Source organism: Coregonus clupeaformis, chromosome 8 (genome assembly GCF_020615455.1).
Source record: "Coregonus clupeaformis isolate EN_2021a chromosome 8, ASM2061545v1, whole genome shotgun sequence".
NCBI classification, from domain to species: Eukaryota; Metazoa; Chordata; class Actinopteri; order Salmoniformes; family Salmonidae; genus Coregonus; species Coregonus clupeaformis.
In genome coordinates this window covers 41,277,325-41,292,818 of record NC_059199.1, presented here as the reverse complement: position 1 = coordinate 41,292,818, position 15,494 = coordinate 41,277,325, and positions in this window count along the sequence as shown.

Below are 15,494 nucleotides of genomic sequence, written 5' to 3'. Positions count from 1 at the left end.
CATTTCAACTCAGTTTTTCACAATTCCTGACATTTAATCCTAGTAAAAATTATCTGGACTCTGCATGATCATAGAACTAGTGAAGGAAGAAGGTTCATGCATCGTCACACAGTCTACACCAACGGAGGTATGGATAGAGGGGAGATTGAACAGGTATCATGTCAACCACTGCAACAGATTGCTACGAGGAAACTGACGATCTAGAGATGAGGGAGATGAGGATGCTGTTGATGACAATTATCAGGTGATGGAAGACGATGTCAGAGTAATGATACTGATGAGCTGTGGATTATGGCTGATTACCTCAGTGGAGGCACAGAGCTATAGACCTCCAAGAATTTCAAGATCTTCCAGATTTTCAGGAATCGACTGTCATTCCATTCAGTTATATGTATTTAAAGGGTTTATCTAATAGAAATGGGGAAGTATATTAGAGCAATTGGTATTAGGAATAATTGTGAAACATAATAATTTGTCACATGGTCAATGATTGTTTGGATTTATTGGAGTAGAAATGTAATCAATTAAACTGTTATGTTTGTCTTCCAGTGAGGTAAATACAGATGGTGTCTTGATGCATAGCAGGGATAATTTGGACTAGCATGGTGTGAACCTAAATAAATAAAATTAACAAACTATGAACAGGCTGAAGATGAATATCAGAGGCGTTGAAGACGTTTTTGTAAAATACCACTTCTGCATGCAACTGGTCTACAACAAACAATCGAAGATATCAAAGGATTTTCTCATGTCATTATCTCGAAGGAGTGGGAAAGGAGTCGACCATTGAGTGAGACTGGAGAAAGATATGTTCAAATGCAACATTTTTTTATGATGTGGGCATAATGGTTGGCAAATGGACAAGACAATGAGGTTGTGGAGTTGGTGGTGACTCGAATGAGACATTGTAGTTGTGACGTTGTCATGGGCAAGTCATTTGGAAATGTGAAGATGTCTGAAGAACATAATGAAGAGACGCCAGAAGATTTAAGTGCCGGGAGAAAAAGGGGTTGCTTAGCTGTATTGATAATAAAATTGGGTTTATCTAAATTTGATAATTTGGGTAGTAGGTATATACACTGCTAAATTAATAGTATTAAGAATGCATTGAGATAATGATCTGTATTTATTATCAGGATGAGGAAAGTCATAATTGAATTATGGATGTTTATACTGTATGTTAATATAAGTGTACATTCTGACAGTTGTAATGGGTGATAAAGTTGAGGGTTTTAATTTTCATTGATAAGGATAAAGTGAATCAATAAGGATTGTCATTTTAAATTTGGTTGAGTTAAGTAATTTGGTTGGTTATAATTTATAAGATGAATGAGTGATTTAAGTGAATCATTAGTATGTATTAGTATAGAACTGTTTTATGTAGATATTATGGGCTTAAAACAGTCATACATTATGGTAATGTCTTAGGATACACTTATATGATTTATTTTGAGTAGACATTTTTGGATCATACTGTTTGAAACATGGAAGTTAATATGAGGATTGTGACTGAAATCATGAATATGTTGATTCATTTGGTTAAAGTATTAACATATTAGTCATTAGGGACATTTGAAGTATTGGGTGGTACATATCTATGATGTTAGGCAAGGACTTACTTGGTTCTTATCATAGGGTTATGGTAGTTGATATATTGGAATGTTTAGCCTATTTTCATCTGATCTGAATTTGGTTTAATTTTTGATATGACTAGGTCAGGGATGTAGTGATTTATCAATGGATGTAAACAGAGTGTTATACTGTGTATGTCTTCTAAGGCATTTTAGGAGAACAAAGTCAGTGTTTAACATTGTATCTATTAACAATCATGAGTTTAAGCAATTAAGTATGAAATGTCACTTATTGGAAACTATGCAATTGATAATCGCATAAGCATTGGATGTTATTAAAGTAGATAAAAGGGAAAAATATGTGATAATAGGGGGATACGTGTTGTACTTATTTAAAATCAGATTAGTAAGGTGTTAGGAAGTTGATTAAATATATGGGTAATATTAGAGACATACAGGAAGACATTTAGAGTAAGAATAGAGATGCAAAGATTGTGAGAAGATATGGTAATTTGTAAGGTTGTTGTAGTGCTAATTCCATAGGAACATGGATGGAAAGCATTCTAGGTACCTAGTGGTCATAGTAATTAGTATAGATGTAGTGATGGGTTGTTGTTTGACCATTTTAAGGGGATTGATTTGGAGATCTGTACAAGCGATTAATAAAAGGACAGTGATTACAGATAGAGATGTATCAGTTAATATTAATGCAAATAGGGAGAGTAATAATTTTGTATCTATATAATTTTATTACAATGTAGAGGCCATTTATCATGTTAAGTGGAATTTAAGGTTTACAGGTTTGAAGATGTGGAAACAAGTCTATCTAAGTCGTTCAGATAGCGCCCCATGTGACCAGGGAAAAGCTTGGGGTTCATCTGAGTGAACATGGATGAAGAACTCACGTTATTTTATTTAGATATATTCATGTCACTATATTTTAATTTTCACATAACTTTGAAAGTGTCATGTATCCTTGTAGGGGTGTAGATGATGTCATGATGTTAGGTATTAAGTGTTGTATGTTTTCTTGGTAGCATGTCTAAGAAAGGGGTATATTTGAATATGATGTATACAAAAATGTCATTTAAAAAAGGGGGATATGGTCTATGTGGTATTTTTCCTTATATATATACAGTGGGGAGAACAAGTATTTGATACACTGCCGATTTTGCAGGTTTTCCTACTTACAAAGCATGTAGAGGTCTGTCATTTCTATCATAGGTACACTTCAACTGTGAGAGACGGAATCTAAAACAAAAATCCAGAAAATCACATTGTATGATTTTTAAGTAATTAATTTGCATTTTATTGCATGGCATAAGTATTTGATACATCAGAAAAGCAGAACTTAATATTTGGTACAGAAACCTTTGTTTGCAATTACAGAGATCATACGTTTCCTGTAGGTCTTGACCAGGTTTGCACACACTGCAGCAGGGATTTTGGCCCACTCCTTCATACAGACCTTCTCCAGATCCTTCAGGTTTCGGGGGCTGTCGCTGGGCAATACGGACTTTCAGCTCCCTCCAAAGATTTTCTATTGGGTTCAGGTCTGGAGACTGGCTAGGCCACTCCAGGACCTTGAGATGCTTCTTACGGAGCCACTCCTTAGTTGCCCTGGCTGTGTGTTTCGGGTCGTTGTCATGCTGGAAGACCCAGCCACGACCCATCTTCAATGCTCTTACTGAGGGAAGGAGGTTGTTGGCCAAGATCTCGCGATACATGGCCCCATCCATCCTCCCCTCAATACGGTGCAGTCGTCCTGTCCCCTTTGCAGAAAAGCATCCCCAAAGAATGATGTTTCCACCTCCATGCTTCACGGTTGGGATGGTGTTCTTGGGGTTGTACTCATCCTTCTTCTTCCTCCAAACACGGCGAGTGGAGTTTAGACCAAAAAGCTATATTTTTGTCTCATCAGACCACATGGCCTTCTCCCATTCCTCCTCTGGATCATCCAGATGGTCATTGGCAAACTTCAGACGGGCCTGGACATGCGCTGGCTTGAGCAGGGTGACCTTGCGTGTGCTGCAGGATTTTAATCCATGACGGCGTAGTGTGTTACTAATGGTTTTCTTTGAGGCTGTGGTCCCAGCTCTCTTCAGGTCATTGACCAGGTCCTGACGTGTAGTTCTGGGCTGATCCCTCACCTTCCTCATGATCATTGATGCTCCACGAGGTGAGATCTTGCATGGAGCCCCAGACCGAGGGTGATTGACCGTCATCTTGAACTTCTTCCATTTTCTAATAATTGCGCCAACAGTTGTTGCCTTCTCACCAAGCTGCTTGCCTATTGTCCTGTAGCCCATCCCAGCCTTGTGCAGGTCTACAATTTTATCCCTGATGTCCTTACACAGCTCTCTGGTCTTGGCCATTGTGGAGAGGTTGGAGTCTGTTTGATTGAGTGTGTGGACAGGTGTCTTTTATACAGGTAACAAGTTCAAACAGGTGCAGTTAATACATGTAATGAGTGGAGAACAGGAGGTCTTCTTAAAGAAAAACTAACAGGTCTGTGAGAGCCGGAATTCTTACTGGTTGGTAGGTGATCAAATACTTATGTCATGCAATAAAATGCAAATTAATTACTTAAAAATCATACAATGTGATTTTCTGGATTTTTGTTTTAGATTCCATCTCTCACAGTTGAAGTGTACCTATGATAAAAATTACAGACCTCTACATGCTTTGTAAGTAGGAAAACCTGCAAAATCGGCAGTGTATCAAATACTTGTTCTCCCCACTGTATATACAGTGAGCTCCATAATTCATTGGACAGTGACCTTTTTTTTGTTATTTTGGTTCTGTACTCTAGCACTTTGAATTTGAAAGGATACAATGACAATGAGGGTGAAGTGCAGACTGTCAGCTTTAATTTGAGGGTATTTTCATACATATCGGATGAACCGTTTATAAATTATAGAAGCTTTTGTACATGGTCCCCCCCATTTTCGGGCATCAAAAAACTTTGGACAGTTTAACATAATGTAGAATAAAGTAATTGTTGTTAATATTTGGTCGCATATCCTTTGCATGCAATGACTGCTTGAAGTCTGCAATGCATCGACATCACCAGACGCTGGGTATCTTCCCTGGTGATGCTCTGCCAGGCCTGTATTGCAGCCTTCTTCAGTTCCTGCTTGTTTCGGGGACTTATTGCCTTCAGTCTCCTCTTCAGCATGTAAAATGCATGTTCAATTGGATTCAGATCAGGTGATTGACTCGGCCAGTCAAGGATTTTCCACTTTTTGGCCATCAAAAACCCCTTCGTTGCTCTAGCAGTATGTTTAGGGTCATTGTCTTGTTGCATGATGAAGTGCCGTCCAATGAGTTTGGAGGCATTTGGTTTTATCTGAGCAAATAAAATATTTCTGTAGACTTCAGAATTCATTGTTCAACTTCTGTCTGCAGTCACATCATCGATGAAGACAAGTGAGCCTGTTCCACTGGCAGCCATACAGGCCCAAGCCATAACACCCCCTCCACCATGTTTCACGGATGAGGTGGTATGCTTTGGATCATGGGCATTTCTTTTTTTTCTCCACACTTTCCTCTTTCCATCACTCTGGTACATGTTAATCTTTGTCTCATCTGTCCACAATACTTTTTTCCAGAACTCTTGGGGCTCTTTTAGGTGCTTTTTAGCAAACTGTAATCTCGCCTTTCTGTTCTTCAGGCTTATCAGTGGTTTGCATCTTGTAGTGTACCCTCTGTAGTCCTGCTGGTGTAGTCTTCTGCGTATGGTAGACTTTGACACATCTACACCTGCATCCAGGAGAGTGTTTTTGATCTGTTGGGCTGTTGTCAGGTGGGTTTTCCTCTCCATAGAGAGTATTCTCCGGTCATCCACTACAGTGGTCTTCCTCGTTCTACCGGGTCTTTTGACATAATTTAGTTCACCGGTTGTTTTTTTTCTTGTTAATGATGAACCAAACTGTTGACTTGGTCATGGCCAGGTTTTTTTGCAATGTTCCTGATTGATTGATTTTCATTTCTGAGCCTTATGACGGCCAGCTTCATTTGCATCGACACTGCTGTCTTCCTCATGTTGTCACACACCAACAACAACCTCCAAAGGCAATAGCAAAGTCTAGAATCAATACTATTCATCAACAGCTCTTCTGCATTCACTAACGACACATATGAATACACCTGCCTAACGACACACATCTGTGAAGCCAATTTAACAAATACTTGTAGTACCTTAAAATGGGGGGACCATGTACAAAAGGTGCTGTCATTTCTAAACGGTTCATCCGATATGTATGAAAATACCCTCAAATTAAAGCTGACAGTCTGCACTTCACCCTCATTGTCATTGTATCCTTTCAAATTCAAAGTGCTAGAGTACAGAACCAAAATAACAAAAAAAAGGTCACTGTCCAATGAATTATGGAGCTCACTGTATATACAGTGGGGAGAACAAGTATTTGATACACTGCCGATTTTGCAGGTTTTCCTACTTACAAAGCATGTAGAGGTCTGTAATTTTTATCATAGGTACACTTCAACTGTGAGAGATGGAATCTAAAACAAAAATCCAGAAAATCACATTGTACGATTTTTAAGTAATTAATTTGCATTTTATTGCATGACATAAGTATTTGATCACCTACCAACCAGTAAGAATTCCGGCTCTCACAGACCTGTTAGTTTTTCTTTAAGAAGACCTCCTGTTCTCCACTCATTACCTGTATTAACTGCACCTGTTTGAACTTGTTACCTGTATAAAAGACACCTGTCCACACACTCAATCAAACAGACTCCAACCTCTCCACAATGGCCAAGACCAGAGAGCTGTGTAAGGACATCAGGGATAAAATTGTAGACCTGCACAAGGCTGGGATGGGCTACAGGACAATAGGCAAGCAGCTTGGTGAGAAGGCAACAACTGTTGGCGCAATTATTAGAAAATGGAAGAAGTTCAAGATGACGGTCAATCACCCTCGGTCTGGGGCTCCATGCAAGATCTCACCTCGTGGAGCATCAATGATCATGAGGAAGGTGAGGGATCAGCCCAGAACTACACGTCAGGACCTGGTCAATGACCTGAAGAGAGCTGGGACCACAGCCTCAGCTGTATTATGGAGCTCACTGTATATACATATATATATATTAGTAAGGTTTTGACTACATAGATTATTAGTATGAATATATAGTAGTTAAGCATGTCTATCTTTTACTCATACTGAAGTCATAAGCGTGTGAGAGGTTTGATAGGGCATGAGCTAAATGACTGAGAAGTTATACCTTTGTTGATCAAATATAGTGGGAATCTTGTTGGATTCAGGTATAGAAGGTATAGGGGGATACATTCTCAGTTATCTGGCATAATTAAGAATCTAATCATATATGTATACTACTGATTGGAGAACATTTGATTTTATGTGAATTTTATGTGAAGTGTTGGGGTTTAAGTAATGTTATATTTAATGAATTGTTACTTACCATAGACATAAAAAAAGATGGATTGATATGATGAGGATATGGGGCCATTACATATGAGTGTGTGTAACTATGTTAAAGTTAGTAGAGATAAGTGGTTCTGGGTGACTATGTCTGAAGCAGAAATTCCAATCTGTACAAGGAAGATAGTGGGGTTTGTATTAGAATGATGTACGGAGAGAACGTCCTGCTTGGGGGTAAGAGGTCATGACATAGAAGGGGTAGTGCTCATTGACGATGGCCAGATGTGGTTGAGGAAATGTGTAACCAAGAGTATAAAAGATGCGAGATTTGTGTATGTGGGGAGTTCAATTGACAAAGGGCAAAGCTATGTCCGTTTATTAGATGAAACCACGAGCTCGTGATCAAATAAATACTTGGTAAAATCTCCACACAATGTCTAAGTAAATTCTTGCATCTTCAACTTTTCAATACCAGAAACTCATCATAACTGTGGTGAATAATGGACGGAGTCAGGCGCAGGAGTAAAATCACGAAATGCAGAGTATATTCCTTACAGCAGTTGAATGCGCTAACAGCGCCACTCGAAACAGGTACAGGGGAAAACAATCCAACCTGACCAAACACAGTCTCGGAAAATACAACAACCGTAATGACAAAGGGGAAAAATCAACCCTGGCACAAAAGACATGAGCGAGTATCTCAACGAGCTACTCTCCTCCCACAATGAACAATCACTCACAAAGACAAGGGGACAGAGGGAACACTTATACACATACTAATTAGGGGAATGAGCACCAGGTGTGTGTGATTGACAAGACAAGACATAACAAGTGGAGTGATGAGAATGGGATCGGCAGTAGCTAGTACTCCGGTGACGACGAACGCCGAAACCTGCCCAAACAAGGAGGGGAGGCAGCCTCGGCGGAAGTCGTGACAATAACAAAGTCTTAGTTTCATATTCTGGAGTAGATTCTCTTACAGCTTTTTGTAAGTGTCTCCAAAAATACATAATTAATTGAGTGTATATAGGGCAAACACACAAGCGATACACTGGAATTTATAAAAATGTCACACACTTAAAACATACCCATCCATCCATCTATGCATGCATGCATGCACGCACGCATGCTACCCCTTCCCAGTATACAGAGATGTAAGTCCTTGCACAGCGATGCACATGAGCAATGGAAAAACTCCTGGCTTTCGTCCTGTCTCCGCCCACAGCCTGTCAGTCTCTCTCCGCAGCGTCACATTGGAGGAGAGGAGGAGCTGCTCTGCCCAATGGAATGCCCCCTCATCCTGTAGGGAGAGGGGCAGCGACTCAAGGGGAAGGGACTGACCGTTCACCTTTAGCTTGGTCACCTGTGGGACAGACAACACAGGTTGGTAAGGTACAGGGTCTACAGTGACTAGTGTCTGGGTAAACATAGTTATGGACTGTAATAATGAATCAGAGTATTCATATCAAAGTCTTATTTGTGAATCAGGAATAGTGAATCGTGAGTTGTACAAAGTCACTCATGAATCATAAAGTGAATTGAATCAGACTGACCAGAGGGTTGAGGGCTTCCAGGACATCAGGGCTAGATTCTCCCAGCAGAGTCAGAGCAGCTTTAGGCAACGCTACAGAAACACAAAACACAGGGGTTAGAGAATGCAACACACACACACACACACACACACACACACACACACACACACACACACACACACACACACACACACACACACACACACACACACACACACACACACACACACACACACACACACACACACACACACACACACACACACACACACACACACACACACACACACACACACACACACACACACACACACACACACACACTCACCATCCAAGGCGCTGACCAGCAGGTGAGTGGCGGTCAGGTGAGGGGATATATTCTGTGTCAGATATGACTGTGCCTGGTCTAAAAACTCCACCAAACAATACCATCAGACAAGGGCTGCATTCCAAATGGCCCCTTTCTACCTGTATAGTGTACTACATTTGGCCCTGGGTACTGTGACACTTACCATGTGTTCCAGAACCGAGAGTGTGGTTCTGTCCACTAGAACCTCCCGGAGACTCTGGAACAGAGCGAACCGGGTGGACTCTGGGAGAACCGCTAACTGACCTACATAGACCTCCAAGTCCAACTCCTGCAAGTCTGTAGGGGAGAGGGAGACAAATAACCAATCAGAGCTTGACTTTTCTGATGACACATCACTGACGATATGACGAATAGACCGCTATATGATGCTAACAGAGAAATTCCTTTATCAAAGATAAAGGTGTAGTATAGAGAAACTATCGAGGTTAGCTAGCCAGCTACATTCGTTCGCAGCGACGCCATTTTTTCAAACAAAGTCAACACCACAGCCATTGCTAGCTAGCCAACACTACCAGCTAACAGTACTGTAGCAACTAAATACAATATCATTTTAGTCAATGAGAATTTTGCAACGCAAAGCTTCACTTTCTGAACATTCGAGATGGGTAGTCCACTTGTGTAGCTAGCATGACTGACTTTGTGCTAGCTAGCCAACGTTAAATTATTTATGCGTTATGAAAGGAACTAGACACGGACACAAATTATCTGTTTAGTGTTATAACACACTATTGGTAGTTTGTGTTATTGGATGCTAGCATGCTAGTTAGCTATGGCGTCATAGCATACGGTGCCCTGGGCGGTTTTCACGGAAGAATACTGTACCAAGTTAGCTAGCTGAATAAAGTAAGTTAGAGTCTATTCCTAGAAACATTGAACCGCTGTAGTTTACAACAATTATAAATTCTGGAAGTTGGGAGAGTTATATTTGAGTGTTTCAGTGAAAGGTAAGTGAGGGAGGCCCTGCTATCGCGCTTCCCCAAGATTTTTAGTTAATTTTATTCTGATCTCTTTTGCATTATTGTAGCCTTTTCTGTAGCCTGTCAACTATGTGTCTATCCCTGTTCTCTCCTCTCTGCACAGGCCATACAAACGCTTCACACCGCGTGGCTGCTGCCACTCTAATCTGGTGGTCCCTACGCGCAAGATCCACGTGGAGTTCCAGGTCTTCGGCAGCCTCTGGAACTGCCGTTCTGCGGCCAACAAGGCAGAGTTCATCTCAGCCTATGCTACCCTCCAGTCCCTCGACTTCTTGGCGCTGACGGAAACATGGATTACCACAGAAAACACTGCAACTCCTACTGCTCTTTCCTTGTCTGATCATATGTTCTCGCATACCCCAAGAGCATCTGGTCAGCGCGGCGGTGGCACAGGAATCCTCATCTCTCCCAAGTGGACATTCTCTCTTTTCCCCCTGACCCATCTGTCTATCTCCTCATTTGAATTCCATGCTGTCACAGTCACTAGCCCATTCAAGCTTAACATCCTTATAATTTATTGCCCTCCAGGTTCCCTTGGAGAGTTCATCAATGAGCTTGACGCCTGGATAAGTTCCTTTCCTGAGGATGGCTCACCCCTCACAGTTCTGGGTGACTTTAACCTCCCTACGTCTGCCTTTGACTCATTTCTCTCTGCCTCCTTCTTTCCACTCCTTTCCTCTTTTGACCTCACCCTCTCACCGTCCCCCCTACTCACAAGGCAGGCAATACGCTTGACCTCATCTTTACTAGATGCTGTTCTTCTATTAATCTCACTGCAACTCCCCTTCAAGTCTCCGACCACTACTTTGTATCCTTTTCTCTCTCGCGCTCCTCCAACACTCCTCACTCTGCCCCTATTCAGATGGTAATGTGCCTTCGCAACCTTCGCTCTCTCTCTCCTGCTACTCTCTCCTCTTCCATCCTATAATTTCTTCCCTCTGCTAAATCCTTCTCCCTCCGATCTTCTGATTCTGCCTCCTCAACCCTCCTCTCCTCCCTTTCTGCATCTTTTGACTCTCTATGTCCCCTATCCTCCCGGCCGGCTCGGTCCTCCCCTCCTGCTCCGTGGCTTGACGACTCATTGCGAGCTCACATAACAGGGCTCCGGGCAGCCGAGCGGACTCCCTGCGGACCTGTCATCTTTTCACTCCCTCCTCTCTACATTTTCTTCCTCTGTTTCTGCTGCTAAAGCCACTTTCTACCACTCTAAATTTCAAGCCTTGCCTCTAACCCTAGGAAGCTCTTTGCCACCTTCTCCTCCCTGCTGAATCATCCTCCTCCTAACCCTCCCTCCTCCCTCTCTGTGGATGACTTCGTCAACCATTTTGAAAAGAAGGTTAACAACATCCGATCCTCATTTATTAAGTCAAATGACACCGCTGGTCCTGCTCACACTGCCCTACCCTATGCTTTGACTTCTTTCTCCCCTCTCTCTCCAGATGAAATCTTGCGACTTGTGACGGCCGGCCGCCCAACAACCTGCCCGCTTGACCCCATCCCCTCCTCTCTTCTCCAGACCATTTCCGGAGACCTTCTCCCTTATCTCACCTCGCTCATCAACTCATCCTTGAACGCTGGCCATGTCCCTTCCGTCTTCAAGAGAGCGAGAGTTGCACCCCTCCTCAAAAAACCTACACTCGACCCCTCCGATGTCAACAACTACAGACCAGTATCCCTTCTTTCTTTTCTCTCCAAAACTCTTGAGCGTGCCGTCTCTAGCCAACTCTCCTGCTATCTCTCTCAGAATGACCTTCTTGATCCAAACCAGTCAGGTTTCATGACTGGTCATTCAACTGAAACTGCTCTTCTCTGTGTCACGGAGGCTCTCTGCACTGCTAAAGCTAACTCTCTCTCCTCTGCTCTTATCCTTCTAGACCTATCTGCTGCCTTTGATACTGTAAACCATTAGATCCTCCTCTCCACCCTCTCCGAGTTGGGCATCTCCGGCGCTGCTCACTCTTGGATTGCGTCCTACCTGACAGGTCGCTCCTACCAGGTGGCGTGGTGAGAATCTGTCTCTGCACCACGTGCTCTCACCACTGGTGTCCCCCAGGGCTCAGTTCTAGGCCCTCTCCTATTCTCTCTATACACCAAGTCACTTGGCTCTGTCATATCCTCACATGGTCTCTTCTACCATTGCTACGCAGACGACGCACAATTCATTTTCTCCTTTCCCCCTTCTGATAACCAGGTGGCGAATCACATCTCTGCATGTCTGGCAGACATATCAGTGTGGATGTCGGATCACCACCTCAACCTGAACCTCGGCAAGACGGAGCTGCTCTTCCTTTCGGGGAAGGACTGCCCGCTCCATGATCTCGCCATCACGGTTGACAACTCCATTGTGTCCTCCTCCCAGAGCGCAAAGAACCTTGGCGTGACCCTGGACAATACCCTGTCGTTCTCCGCTAAAATCAAAGCGGTGACCCGATCCTGCATGTTCATGCTCTACAACATTTGCATAGTACGACCCTACCTTACACAGAAAGCGGCACAGGTCCTAATCCAGGCACTTGTCATCTCCCGTCTGGATTACTGCAACTCGCTGTTGGCTGGGCTCCCTGCCTGTGCCATTAAACCCCTACAACTTATCCAGAATGCTGCAGCCCGTCTGGTGTTCAACCTTCCCAAGTTCTCTCATGTCACCCCGCTCCTCCGCACACTCCACTGGCTTCCAGTTGAAGCTTGCATCTACTACAAAACCATGGTGCTTGCCTACGGAGCTGTGAGGGGAACGGCACCCAAACGAGGGAACTATGTTCATCCACCTCTGGCCTGCTAGCCCCCCTACCTCTACGGAAGCACAGTTCCCGCTCAGCCCAGTCAAAGCTATTCACTGCTCTGGCACCCCAAAGGTGGAACAAGCTCCCCCACGACGCCAGGACAGCGGAGTCACTGACCACCTTCCGGAGACACTTGAAACCCTACCTCTTTAAGGAATACCTGGAATAGTCTAACTGTAATCCTTCTACACCCCCCCTCCCCCAGTGGTGGTTGTCCCACTGGCTATCCTAAGTTGAATGCACCAATTTGTAAGAACACACACCTGATATACACTTATAATAACATGTAATAATATGTAATAATATGTAAGAACACACACCTGATATATACACACATGTAATAACATGTAATAATATGTAAGAACACACACCTGATATACACGTATAATAACATGTACGTGGTCCTCTGTAGCTCAGCTGGTAGAGCACGGCACTTGTAACGCCAAGGTAGTGGGTTCGATCCCCGGGACCACCCATACACAAAAATGTATGCACGCATGACTGTAAGTCGCTTTGGATAAAAGCGTCTGCTAAATGGCATATTATTATTATTATTATGTAGTAATATGTAAGAACACACACCTGATATATACACACACGTAATAACATGTAATAATATGTAAGAACACACACCTGATATACACGTATAATAACCCACCTGTACAGTTTGTTTCCCTAGTTTGCCCAGTAGTCCCAGAACCCCCTGGCATTTGCCCTGTTCCTGGACCTGTTCTGAGATGGAGCAGGGGGTGGTGGTCAGGACTCTCTCCTTCAACACAGCAAACACCTCTGCACGCTTCTGACACTGCTGCACTAGCACATGCTGCATGTCCACCATCCTACACACAGAGAGAGAGGGAGGTTAAAGAGATTGAGAGGGATGTACATCAAGACAACTGGAGAGACTGGGTCTGGTGTGAGGAAGGAATCACAAATAGAGATGAAGAGAGAGAGAGATGGACTAACTATTTGCCCATCGTTATAACACTGTACATAGCCATAATATTACATTTGAAATGAATCTATTCCTTTGGAACTTTTGTGAGTGTAATGCTTACTGTTCATTTTTGATTGTTTATTTAACTTTGGTTTATTATCTATTTCACTTGCTTTGGCAATGTAAACATATGTTTCCCATGCCAATAAAGCCGTTTGAGTTTAATTGAATTGAGGGGGGTGGGGGGTGAGAGAGAGAGATCGAGACAGAGAGAGAGAGAGAGAGAGAGTGAGAAGGAGAGAGAGAAGGAGAGAGAGAGAGAGAGGGAGAGAGAGAGAACAGTACCTGTCATTGGAGGCCAGCAGTAGCTTCCGTACATCAACATCCTGCTTCTTCAGTTTACCGAATGATGATTGGAGCTTGGAGGAGCCCCGCCTCTCAATGTTGACACTGACGTTCCCAGCCTTGGCGTCCAGCTTCCCACTCCGGTTGTCTCCAAACCTCCCATCATAGGACAGGAAGTCTGACTCAGACACGTCTGAGAGAGCAAGCACAGAGACAGAGACAAGAGTGTAGGAAGAGTGCACCCACATTCAGAGAGACAGACAGAGAGACAGACAGAGAGACAGACAGAGAGACAGAGAGACAGAGAGACAGACAGACAGACAGACAGACAGACAGACAGACAGACAGACAGACAGACAGAAAAAACACAAAGTAGGATTAAGTCAGATAGGTGTGTAAGATATGAATGGCCAGATATGTTTTAGACAGCAGTGCTTGGGCAAAATAAGAAATGTATGTGAGGTGTATATGAGGAGGAACCATGGCTCTACTTTACCTGGAATTAGTTATTTGTCTCCTAGCAACATGTGACTGAGTGTGAAGCCAGAGGGCTGGTACTTTTGGCAGAACCAGAAACGGTTGCGCTTGACGACCAGTGCCATGGGAACCAGTTTGTCTGAGTCGTTAAGGCGGCAAACAGAGATCAGAGTTCCTTCCGGGTCGATCTGACGGACAAAGTTTGCGGTTGCCTTGGCAAACATCACTTGTGGGGGGGGGGCAGGGCCAACACCTGTAGGAAGGCGGAGTCTAAATTACACACAAACGCCTCAAACGCTAGAGTAGGATGAAGTCACCTATGGCAATTTACAGTGGGGTCCGAAATTATTTATAAGTATCCTTAGGGGTGTCAATAATTTTGACCACTACCTTTTTGAGAATTTTTGTTTTTACTTGTTAAACAAAATATTTTTCTCTGTTAGTATAAAATAATATGATTTACACCTTTTTTGGAGCATACAATATAGCTCATTATTTGAATTATTTATTTTATACAGTCATTATTGGTCATCTTTATCAAGGGTGGTGTCAATAAAGTAGTCAAAAGTGTTTTATTTGGTCCCATATTCCCAGCACACAATGACTAAATCAAGCTTGTGACTCTACAAACTTGTTGGATGCATTTGCAGTTAATTTTGGTTGTGTTTCAGATTATTTTGTGCCAAATAGAAATGAATGGTACATTTTATTTAACCTTTTTTTAAGCAGGGAGTGATGCTGAGACCACTGTCTCTTTTGCAGATGAGCCCTGCATGAACACATCAGTAAACAACAATAACACTATACATATACAGTGGGGAAAAAAAGTATTTAGTCAGCCACCAATTGTGCAAGTTCTCCCACTTAAAAATATGAGAGAGGCCTGTAATTTTCATCATAGGTACACGTCAACTATGACAGACAAATTGAGAAAAAAAAATCCAGAAAATCACATTGTAGGATTTTTTATGAATTTATTTGCAAATTATGGTGGAAAATAAGTATTTGGTCACCTACAAACAAGCAAGATTTCTGGCTCTCACAGACCTGTAACTTCTTCTTTAAGAGGCTCCTCCGTCCTCCACTCGTTACCTGTA